Here is a 13,750-nt window from a genome sequence, read left to right as displayed (position 1 = left end):
GATCATTACTGCATATAGAGTGTCTATGGTGATTCCAAATAATATATATAGATGCGTCGATATGATATGTCAAAACTTTGTATACGTGTCCCGATATTTAAAGTGCGTAAAATAAATAACAGAAATTAAATGACGATAAATTAAATGCGTAAAGTAAATAACAGAAATTAAATGACGATAAATAAAATTGCGAAAATGTAAATTGAGATAATTAAATTGCGATAAATAATATATAATCAGTTAGCTAGGAACAATTAGCTAGGAACAGTTAGCGTGGATTCTTAACAAAATTCCCCATAGTTAATTTGTTTGTTTCTAATAAATTTTATTATGTCAAATATTTTTTTCGTTATGCCACTTGTTGGATTCTGATAAATCAAAATCCAAATATGAAATTGGATGAATATGGTTATTCTGTGGTGAACTGATTTGTATATCGGTGGATGTAAGTAGGATAGTAAACGACTGTTGAATCAGTTTCTAAGAATGTACATTGTAACTTATTAATGTGAAATCTGAATATTCCTCGGGTATTACCTACCCGTTAAAATATTTTCACAATTAACACTTTGTACGAAAGAATTTTTAATTACAATATTTATGAAAACATATATACATATATATTTTCTTCAGATGTAATCATGGATTCATTGAGTTAATATGATATTAAACTCATTTGGTTTACCGTTAGAACTAGAATACATAATCTCTAAAACATTTAGAGATTACTTAATCGCCATGAAGAACGAAGACAATCGATGTAGAATGATACGTAGAACGATGATTATACTCGAGGTACAGAATGAGATGTTGAGGCATGGATTGTTGATGGTACTGGTGCTGTTACTGATGGTACTGTTGGTGTCGGTGATGTTGCTGTAGCTGGTACATTTTGCACCATATTCTCCAAATTTATTTTTCGAGCGCGAAGTTTGTTGACTTCTTCTATTATTCCGGGGTGATTGTCGGTTGAAACGAGCGAATGAATAAGGTTTAGAATTTTAGATAGAATATAATCTTGGCGAGATATTCGGAAAATGAGAGAGAAAATAGTATTACAAACAGGTTCGCCGGTAAGTGCTTCAGGTTCATCGTTAAGAGGTAAATTTGGTTGGTGGAATGGAAAGGATCGCTTTCTTCTTGTCTCTGTTGGTTTAGTCGACTACGAACCCATCGCCAATTCATCCCGAATTGGTGATGACTGGTTTTGTTGATCCATTCCAGTTATACTGCTTTCGAAGCTCAAGTGTGTTTCCATACCGGGATAGCTGTCGGAATTCGAGGAACTTGAACTGGTTGAGGGATTCATCTCGTACGATCAGATGAAGTATTTTCGATAAGAAATAGATTATAGGATATAGATTAGTACCTTGCAATACAAAATTTACATATGCATATATAATACTAACATCCTATAAGTTACGGAGGAATCTACGGAAGCTGTCAGACAAAGTTACAGTAACAGATACATTAAGATATGAAGTAACAGATACGCTAAGATATGAATTTTGTCTATACACTATTCATGCAGTCAATGCAGTAAAATGTGTCTAGACTAAGAATGATAAGCAAGTAATTTTCGACATGAAATGATAAGCAAAACTTTTGACATGCAGACACGGTCGAAGTCCAGAATTACTAATGCATCCTAACGACTTATCAGTTAGACACACTAATGCAGACCTAGTTCGCTAAGACCACCGCTCTGATACCAACTGAAAGGACCCATCCTAATCCATCTGGACGAAGTCCATATCGATTACAAACGATTCACAATAGTTGATTACATCGCGAGGTACTTGACCTCTATATGATACATTTTACAAACATTGTATTCGTTTTTAAAAGACAAACTTTCATTTCATCTACAGTTGACGACGTGCATATCATTTCCTAATAAATCCCACTATAACTGACTTAATAATAATCTTGATGAACTCAAAGACTCGAATGCAACGTTCTTCGAAATATGCCGTGAATGACTTCAAGTAATATCTTTAAAATGAGCAAATGCACAGCGGAAGATTTCTTTAACACCTGAGAATAGACATGCTTTAAAGTGTCAACTAAAAGGTTGGTGAGTTCATTAGTTTAACATAAATAATCATTTCCATCATTTTAATAGACCACAAGATTTCCATATTCCGTTCTCATAAATATACGTCTCATACATAGAGACAAAATATCATTCATATGGATTGAACACCTGGTAATCGACATTCACAATATACATATAAGAATATCCCCATCATTCCGGGATCCTCCTTTGACATGATATAAATTTCGAAGTACTAAAGCATCCGGTACTTTGGATGGGGCTTGTTGGGCCCGATAGATCTATCTTTAGGATTCGCGTCAACTAGGGTTTCTGTTCCCTAATTCTTAGATTACCAGACTATATAGGGTGATATTCGATTTGATAATTCAACCATAGAATGTAGTTTTGATCACTTGTGTCTATTTTGTAAAGCATTTATAAAAGCAGCGCATGCATTCTCAGTCCCAAAAATATATATTGCGAAAGCATTTAAAAAGGGAGTAATGAAAACTCACCTAATGTATTTTGTAGTAAAAATACATATGACTATATTGAACAACTGAACAATGCAGGGTTGACCTCGGATTCACGAACCTATATCATTTGTATATATATATTAAAACATATACTCGAAATCGAATGAATCTATATATTCTTATTAATGATGTGTTTATTATATTTAATAATTTATAAGTTTCATTAATTATTTATATATTTTTATTTTGTACATGATAATATTAATATAGTTAAGTTATGTATTTTAAATATATCTTTATATATACAATCTTCAATTTTTATACCTATAGTCTTAATCATGTCTTTTAACTTTTATTTTCATAATTATAATCGTTTTAATAATAATAATAATAATATAGATATTACTGATAATAATAATAATGATAGTTTTATTGAAAACAGAAAGATAGTTTTAGTAATATTAATCATATTAATAATAATAACAATATTAATAATGATAGATATGTTAATAATAATAGTAATGATAATATTTATAATAGTACACATGTTACTAATAATAATAATAGATTCTTATTATTTTCATAGTAATAATAATTATAATCATAATAATGATAGTAATAATAATAGTTTTAAGAAAGTTGATAATTTTAAAAGTTATGGTTCTTTTAATAATAATGATTATATTACTACTTATATTTATAATAAGAATACTAAAAATAATATTTATGAAAATATTAACAATTTGTATTATTTCATAATGATAGTAATATTAGTAATTCTAATCATAACAATAATAATAACTAGTAGTTCATGATTAATATCAATAATAATTATAATAACACTAATAGTAATAATTATAATACTTGTAATGAAACTAATTAATAATAACAACATTAATAATAATAATATAATAATAATAATAATAATAATAATAATAACAATAATAAAAAAATATATTGAAAACTACCTCAAAAGAAGCTTTTTAAAAAAAAAATATCGTCGCGAACCGGACTCGAGCCCGTGACCTCCCGCTCACCCGTCAACACTCTTAACCGTCCAGGCTAAACTATTTTTCTGAAATTATTAGCTCCAAATTTATATATAAACCGTATTCAAATGTTTTCCATTTTTCCTTCTTCTTCCCTTTCAAAAAAATAAAATGCCTGAGCCGAGGCTCGAACTCAAGACCTCTTGAATACCCGCTAACACCCTTTACCATCGATCCGTCTATTCTTTTCTGATCCAGATTACTGCCTAATCCATTTAACCCGTATTACTCATCAATAATTGTTTCAGCCCAACGTTAATTTTAGTTGGGTCTCGGCTCAACTTCACGTGATCGACCCTAGATCTTTAAATGAATTCACGGCTCAAATGCGTAATCATAATAGCTCAATATACCACTGAAATACACTTGGCCCAATTAAATGATTCAATGTTTTGATTTAAAATTTCTAACAGCAAAAAGATAAAGCATACACTCATCGTCATTATCATGTCACATTCCATTATCAAAACCCAACAACTAAATTATCGGCAATCAATAATATGTGTACATATTATATATTAAGTAGGATAGTAGGCATCAACTTTATGTCACCACCTAGAACCATTAACATACATCATCATTCACAATCATCAATTCGTTATATAATCTCAAACAAAAAAAATCCAGCATCGGCATAATACGAGCAGTGCAGCAGCACCTGGGATAGAATGGTGAATGAAGATGGTCGGATTTCGGTCAAAACAGAAAGATAGACTCAGCTGTAGCAGTTAAATGGTTTATGTAGGTGTGTTTCTAGTTTTGGGGAAATTTTTGGAACAGACACAGAATAAAAGAAGAGAGGGAGAAGAGAGATAAACTGAGATGGTGGTTACGGCTGTGATCAAAACAGAAAACACGAGTTTTAGCTACAGCAGTCGTGAGTTGCACGTTTTTGGTGGGTTTATCAGTGGCGTTTTGGTGGTGGGTATTCTCGGTCAGTAACATGAATTAGGAACGAGGTGTTTGTGTGGTTCGGTCCAAAACAGAAAAACAGAAACACGAAGGATTTAAATAGCAGCGAGTAACTACATGATGATGATGATCGTATAACGGTTTGTGGTGGATGTGGGTTACTCGATAACGGACATTATGGTTAATATAATGCACTTATATAAGTGTTTTTGTTAAGATTAATGGTATTTGAGGGCATTTCATGGTGATGAGCAAGGAATTAAAGATGAATACGATCAGAAGGTCGTGTTCGTGAAGAATGAATTGTGATGTTGTTGCTATTATAAGCCAAGTATGTAAATTGGATTGAAAGAACCGAGAGTGGGGGTGTTTTCCTGTTAGTAGGTTTATTAAGTGAGTAATGGGTCTCGTAGGTTTAGAGATTGTAGTGGGTTATGGTGTTCTTGGGTTGGTTATGATAGTTGTTTGAAGTAGAAAGAAATACTTGTAGAATAATAGATGGTGGAGTGATTGAATGGTGATAGCCGGTTGTAGTTGTTCATGTCGACGAAAGAGTGGAGGTTGAAGTTGATCTAATGATGTATATATCTCTATATTGTATGTTGTAATTGTATATAGATAGATAAGAGGTTGATAGATAAAGATACATAAAGATTGATACTGATAGATTTAGATTGATAATAGAAAAGTAGGCTAGAAATTAAAAGGGAAACATGTGGAATTTTTCTTGGAAGAAAGAACAAAAATAAAAATAATTTACAATCAAAAGTAGAATATGACTGCAAACGGAATTTGTTTGCATTCAAAGTTGAATTCAACATAGTACGAAATCAGATACAGGAATGTAAAGATGATTGATAAGGAACAAAAAAAACTCCTTATATAACATATTGTATATATTGTAATAGATAGTAATATTATATATTATTTTATTTACACAAATGAATTAAATCATATAAGTTTCTATTTTCAATTTATATATATATATATATATATATATATATATATATATATATATATATATATATATATATATATATATTTAAATATATATGTATTTATTTACAGATAGTGAATTGTAGGAACAGTTGAAGGTCAAAAGGGCAAATGCATTTATGTAAACTGTTCTAAAGTCTTCGAGACTCAACATTATAGACTTTGCTTATCGTGTCGAAACATCTAAAGATTAAATTTAAATTTGGTCGGAAATTCCCGGGTCATCACAAACGTGCTTAAAACGTCAAGAAAAATGTTGGTGAGTTATAGGTTTAACCTATATATATCAAATCATAATAATAGACCACAAGATTTCATATTTCAATACACATCCCATACATAGAGATAAAAATCATTCATATGGTGAACACCAGGTAACCGACATTAACAAGATGCATATATATAAGAATATCCCCATCATTCCGGGACACCCTTCGGATATGATATAAATTTCGAAGTACTAAAGCATCCGGTACTTTGGATGGGGTTTGTTAGGCCCAATAGATCTATCTTTAGGATTTGCGTCAATTAGGGTGTCTGTTCCCTAATTCTTAGATTACCAGACTTAATAAAAAGGGGCATATTCGATTTCGATAATTCAACCATAGAATGTAGTTTCACGTACTTGTGTCTATTTTGTAAATCATTTATAAAACATGCATGTATTCTCATCCCAAAAATATTAGATTTTAAAAGTGGGACTATAACTCACTTTCACAGATTTTTACTTCATCGGGAAGTAAGACTTGGCCACTGGTTGATTCACGAACCTATAACAATATATACATATATATCAAAGTATGTTCAAAATATATTTACAACACTTTTAATATATTTTGATGTTTTAAGTTTATTAAGTCAGCTGTCCTCGTTAGTAACCTACAACTAGTTGTCCACAGTTAGATGTACAGAAATAAATCGATAAATATTATCTTGAATCAATCCACGACCCAGTGTATACATATCTCAGTATTGATCACAACTCAAACTATATATATTTTGGAATCAACCTCAACTCTGTATAGCTAACTCCAACATTCACATATAGAGTGTCTATGGTTGTTCCGAAATATATATAGATGTGTCGACATGATAGGTCGAAACATTGTATACGTGTCTATGGTATCTCAAGATTACATAATATACAATACAAGTTGATTAAGTTATGGTTGGAATAGATTTGTTACCAATTTTCACGTAGCTAAAATGAGAAAAATTATCCAATCTTGTTTTACCCATAACTTCTTCATTTTAAATCCGTTTTGAGTGAATCAAATTGCTATGATTTCATATTGAACTCTATTTTATGAATCTAAACAGAAAAAGTATAGGTTTATAGTTGTAAAAATAAGTTACAAGTCGTTTTTGTAAAGGTAGTCATTTCAGTCGAAAGAACGACGTCTAGATGACCATTTTAGAAAACGTACTTCCACTTTGAGTTTAACCATAATTTTTGGATATAGGTTCATGTTCATAATAAAAATCATTTTCTCAGAATAACAACTTTTAAATCAAATTTTATCGTAGTTTTTAATTAACTAACCCAAAACAGCCCGCGGTGTTACTACGACGGCGTAAATCCTGTTTTACGGTGTTTTTCGTGTTTTCAGGTTTTAAATCATTAAGTTAGCATATCATATAGATATAGAAAATGTGTTTAGTTGATTTTAAAAGTCAAGTTAGAAGGATTAACTTTTATTTGCGAACAAGTTTAGAATTAACTAAACTATGTTCTAGTGATTACAAGTTTAAACCTTCGAATAAGATAGCTTTATATGTATGAATCGAATGATGTTATGAACATCATTACTACCTCAAGTTCCTTGGATAAACCTACTGTAAATGAGAAAAATAGATCTAGCTTCAAAGGATCCTTGGATGGCTTGAAAGTTCTTGAAGCAGAATCATGACACGAAAACAATTTCAAGTAAGATTTCCACTCGAAATAAGATTGTTATAGTTATAGAAATTGAATTAAAGTTTGAATATGATTATTACCTTGTATTAGAAAGATAACCTACTGTAAGTAACAAAGGTTTCTTGATCTTGGATGATTACTTGGAATGGATTTAGAAAACTTGGAAGTAAACTTGCAATCTTGGAAGTATTCTTGATTTTATGAAACTAGAACTTTTGGAATTTATGAAGAACACTTAGAACTTGAAGATAGAACTTGAGAGAGATCAATTAGATGAAGAAAATTGAAGAATGAAAGTGTTTGTAGGTGTTTTTGGTCGTTGGTGTATGGATTAGATATAAAGGATATGTAATTTTGTTTTCATGTAAATAAGTCATGAATGATTACTCATATTTTTGTAATTTTATGAGATATTTCATGCTAGTTGCCAAATGATGGTTCCCACATGTGTTAGGTGACTCACATGGGCTGCTAAGAGCTGATCATTGGAGTGTATATACCAATAGTACATACATCTAAAAGCTGTGTATTGTACGAGTACGAATACGGGTGCATACGAGTAGAATTGTTGATGAAACTGAACGAGGATGTAATTGTAATCATTTTTGTTAAGTAGAAGTATTTTGATAAGTGTCTTGAAGTCTTTCAAAAGTGTATGAATACATATTAAAACACTACATGTATATACATTTTAACTGAGTCGTTAAGTCATCGTTAGTCGTTACATGTAAATGTTGTTTTAAAACCTTTAGGTTAACGATCTTGTTGAATGTTGTTAACCCATTGTTTATTATAACAAATGAGATGTTAAATTGTTATATTATCATGATATTATGATATATAATATATCTTAGTATGATGTATATACAGTTAAATGTCGTTACAACGATAATCGTTACATATATGTCTCGTTTCGAAATCATTAAGTTAGTAGTCTTATTTTTACATATGTATTTCATTGTTAATACACTTAATAATATATTTACTTATCATTTAACATAATTAACCAAGTGTATCAATATCTTAATATGATTCATATGTACCTAGTAAGACGTTGTTATAACGATAATCGTTATATATATCGTTTTCGAGTTTCTTAAATTAATAGTCTCATTTTTATGTATATAACTCATTGTTAAAATACCTAATGAGATACATACTTATAATAAAATCATGTTAACTATATATATAACCATATATATGTCATCGTATAGTTTTTACAAGTTTTAACGTTCGTGAATCACCGGTCAACTTGGGTGGTCAATTGTCTATATGAAACCTATTTCAATTAATCAAGTCTTAACAAGTTTGATTGGTTAACATGTTGGAAACACTTAATCACGTAAATAACAATTTCATTTAATATATATATAAACATGGAAAAGTTCGGGTCACTACATATATGTTGTCCAATTTAGTGTTATATGTGTTGTACACTAATGATTTATGAATGGATATGTGTTGTCCAATTTAGTGTTATATGTGTTGTCACTAACGATTTTATAAACGGATATGTGTTGTCCAAGGGTTAGTGATATATGTGTTGTACACTAACGGTAGTTATGAACACCGATGGGAAATTCGAGTACCATTCCTTTTTACGATTGGTTAACCTTGGGCGTTTATATATTGTTGTGTATATATATATATATATATATATATATATATATATATATATATATATATATTCACGTATTGTTGTGATGTAGCTAACCCTCCGGGTGTAGCTTATTTGGCGTTGTTCACATCGTCGTTAGTGAACTTATATTTTGTTGATATCTTTAGCTTGTTGCTTAGAGATCGTACGGTATGCTTAGTGTAGTTGCCTTATTCATGGATGCTTCGGTATGCGGTATTTGATATTGGTGTGGCGTGTCCATTTTATACATATATGTGTATGTAGTATATTATCACTCACTAAGCGTTAGCTTACCCTCTCGTTGTTTACATTTTTATAGATTTGCTTGGATGCGGTGGCTCGGGTAAGCGTGGGAACTAGTGGCTCGCGTAGTAGCTTTAGAAGGCTTGCTTTTGGATTAATTAGGATTGGGTAGCGTATCCCCAATCGCCACGCTCGGCTCTTATTTTGTGTTTAAAATTGTGGGGTCGAACTTGTATTTTGTACTTAAAGGGGTAATTTGGGTCGATGTGGGCCCCGTCTCGTAAAACTTATTTTATTAATGGAACGTGTTAGTTTTTCATATATGAATATGTTGTGAAAAGCGTTTTGTCTAAATACGTCGGGAAGTGGTCAATCTTTTTCGTATTTTTGACTTTCGGGGACAGCGGGCTGTCCAGGCCATTCTGCGCGCCGCGCAAATGCCTGGAGTGCCGCGCCACCAGCTGAACAAGGAAATTTTTTTATTATTATTTGATATTTCCGCGTGATCGTTGTATATCGGGTTGAGTTGTTACAGAACATTACACTAGCAGGTATAAGAAGGCACCTGACACCGTGTCATGCAGACTCCCACCACAGTCAACCGAATTTTAGAAACTCGATCTTTAGGTTCCATACACCCGATGTCACCCATCTCTCTATAATAGTGACCCGCAGTCATACCTACCCGACAAACCTCACGGTTTATTTTCTTATCAAAAGTTCCTAGCAATCACACGCTACCCGCAAATTTTCACAAGGCCAATCGATATATCCTAATGAAACTTTTCATCCAACACTAAGGAGATGCTTGGCAACACCAAGTCTTACATCCTTCCACACCTCAATAAAACCACTACTACAAGGGATATTCCATTAGGAATGTTACCCTATAACCCACAACACACTAACACAAACAACATTATACGGGTCTCACTCCCATGAGTTTAACGACCCGAAGAATCCTCGATCTCGCCAATTCCAAGGCGACTCACAACAAGAATCCTAACACGATTCTCTAACCACACACTCTACCGAGTGTAACTCAAAACTACAATCATTAGACTTATTGCATTCCATTACGGAATTCAAGTCTTCGCCGCACACACGCAAACGTAAATAGGTCATCCTAGTTACGATGGGTAACTAAAACCAATAACAATCTCAACAGTGCACCCACTACTTAGGGTGACTAAGCATGCACCAAACTCGTGAATTGCCTCGCTCACTTAACTAATCGAATCCATCGTACACTTCCCGACTCGTAAAGAACTCGATGTGACAACAAGCACATCACTCGAGACCACTATATTCTAGGAACCAATAAAAGATTCCTAATTCGTCCCGTTCTACCCCAACCATGCCACATTTCCTCCGTTCGGTACTTGTCATGTCATGCTTGGTATCAAGATACACTTTCGTAATAATGGTGATCGGTCATTATTACAAATGCGAACCTTAACATTTCCACATGGTCACGCAAGGTACTTTACCCGGACTGACGTAACATTCACACAAAATAACACGCGATAACTCCTAGTATTCGAATGACCAAAGTCCTTACCGTGAACTTGATCACTCAAAACCGCCAAATATACGAATCTCTCCAATAGATTCATCCCTAAGACACCGCACCAAAAGATACCTGTATATACACACCAATATACAATAATAATAAACGTACACAAGTACACCACAACAACAAGTCAACCTATAACCTAGGTGACTATCACTAAAACAACGTTCAAGTTCGCCTACTTACATTAGGCACTAGCAATCTAAGGCACTAATTTACACACGTAATAAGGCCCCACAAAATCCCACATTGGACAAACACAAGTCCTAGTTAGTCACCTACTCTAAGGTACTAACAATTCTCAATCCGACCCGTAATCCTACAAGTCCCGCAATTAACGCACCACTGTCAATAAGTCTAAGACTAGGCACCTATTCCAAGGTCACCTAATTCCTTTAGACCATGCTCTGATACCACTTGTAACATCCCAACCCGTTATCCAACCGACAACGCTTAATTTTTTTTTTTTAAATCAGTCCAGTTTCAGGCATATGGAGCGTCGCTCCAAATAGGGGCGCGCCGCTCCAAAGTGGCCTGTCCACTTTCTTTTTATGCTTGTTCGTAAAACACGTTCCGCAACACTTTTAAATGAAACAATTTATCATAACACGTCAATATGAGTAAAACTAAGAGTTTCCCAAAATAAAATAGAGTTTTACAGCACCGGGCCCACATCGACCCAAATTACGACAAAGTGACCATTTCGACCCATTTTAGTTTAATACAAAACATAGACCGAGCATGGCGATTGGGAATACGCTACCCAATCCTAATCAAATCCAACGGCACGTCTTCTAAAGCAAACTACGCAAGTCCACTAGTCCCCACACTTACCCGAGCCATCCTCCTCGCAAATCTATAAAAAAAAAATGTAAACAACGAGAGGGTAAGCTAACGCTTAGTGAATGCAATAATTATACACTTACATATATAATATATCTACTTGCAAACACTTACTCACATATCGCATACATGCTAGCGACACAATTAGCTTATCATCACAAGTACAAAGCTATTAACCTCCAATACCACAAGCTAGCACAACAATAGCATATATATAACCCGAACAATATAATATGCTACACTACAACACAATAACCATGGTTAACCAATCGAATGAGGGAACGGTGTTTAAAGACCGTCGGAGTTCATAACAACCATTAGTGCACTTAACACTTCGTACACTAACCCCACGAGTGGCATCTTAACACGTCGATACTTCACCCTGGGTGGCGTCTTAACACATCGACACTTCACCCCGAGTGGTGTCTTAACACTTCGACACTTCACTCTTCATTTTACTTGAGGTGCCATCTTAACACGTTGATACTTCACCTCGAGTGGCGCCTTAACACATCGGCACTTCACCCTTCAACTTACTTGGAGTGCCATCTTAGCACATCGATACTTCACTCCGGGTGGTGTCTTAACACATCGACACTTCACCCCGGGTGGCGTCTTAACACATCGACACTTCACCCGTCATATTACTTTGAGTGGTGTCTTAGCACATCGACACTTCACTCGTCACGTGAAATGTGGTGTCTTAGTACATCGACACTTCACATCTCACGCTACAACAAATAAATACATTATATACCTACACATATAATTATTCCACTCACCTCGTGAACTCGAGCATTACAAACCATGCGTAAAATCCCCACCACACGTGACAGAGCAAGATTTTACCTATAATACGCATATAGGTATACACATAATCAACATACAACCTCATTTGGACTCTCGACCCGCCCGAATGAACAACAAGTGCAAAATATACCCTTTTGCACTTTAACGCTACCCGAAGGTCCAAAACTAATGAGACTAGTTCCCGCGTTCTCAAAATACCCAAATATGTCAACTTTAATATTTAAATGCATACTAGCTCGTATTTTACACAAAACCCATTCCATGGTTGACCAAGTTTGACTTTATTGCTAAAACACCAAATTTTAACCTAAAATCACTTCTCGCGAGTAATTACATCAAAAGCATCATTTAACACTTAACAAAAGCATTTAACATCCAATTAATCCCAATTTTTGTCATCCTCAATTTTGACCCAATTCAAATTGCTCATTTTGACCAAAGTCATAAAACGCCCCAAAATCACTAACGACTAGTGATTATATTTCCAAGACAACCACTAACACTTAAATCAAGTATTTACCTACTTGATTTACCAAAACTTGACTTAGAACTTAATTTGACACCGAATCAAGCTTACTTGTCCCGAAATACCCATTTGACCCATTTTGACCTAAATTAGGGTTTATACCCAAAAACCAAGTCAACACAAGTGTTCTAACGTTTAACCAACACACGCAAGACCCAAACTCATAATTTCATCACTCAAAACCCTAAGTCACCCATTTAGGCTTACTTACTTGAATCTTACCCAAAACTCCCAAATTTCACAATAAAATGGGTTTATAACACTAACTAACACAAACCCTAACTCAAACAATAATCTTAACAATGAAATTCGGATTTAGAAATTACCATAACAATCAAAACGTAGCCGAGAACGAAAGGAACAACTTTAACACTCGAGACTTTAATCAATTCAAGCTCCTTCTTCTCCAAAACCCCAATTCTCTCACTAGAATTCTCCCTCTCTCTCTAGGATATTTGAGAGTGATGTGTGGATGTCAAAATGATCCAAAAGTGGATCTAAAACTGCTCTAAAGGCCACAAATCCGTCCACAAGTGAAAGGACCAAAGTACCCCTCATTTAACCCTTTAAAAATGCTGAAAATTGCATCAGACGCGATCGGAGCGCCGCTCCAACCTTCAGGTCAGTTTTCAGTAACTTGTTTTGGCCACAACTTCTTGACCGTAGCTCCGTTTTCGATGAATCAAATATCGTTGGAAACGTAATAAGATTTTTTTTCCAATGTTAA

This window comes from Rutidosis leptorrhynchoides, chromosome 6 (genome assembly GCF_046630445.1).
Source record: "Rutidosis leptorrhynchoides isolate AG116_Rl617_1_P2 chromosome 6, CSIRO_AGI_Rlap_v1, whole genome shotgun sequence".
Lineage (NCBI taxonomy): Eukaryota > Viridiplantae > Streptophyta > Magnoliopsida > Asterales > Asteraceae > Rutidosis > Rutidosis leptorrhynchoides.
This window is presented reverse-complemented; position numbering follows the sequence as displayed.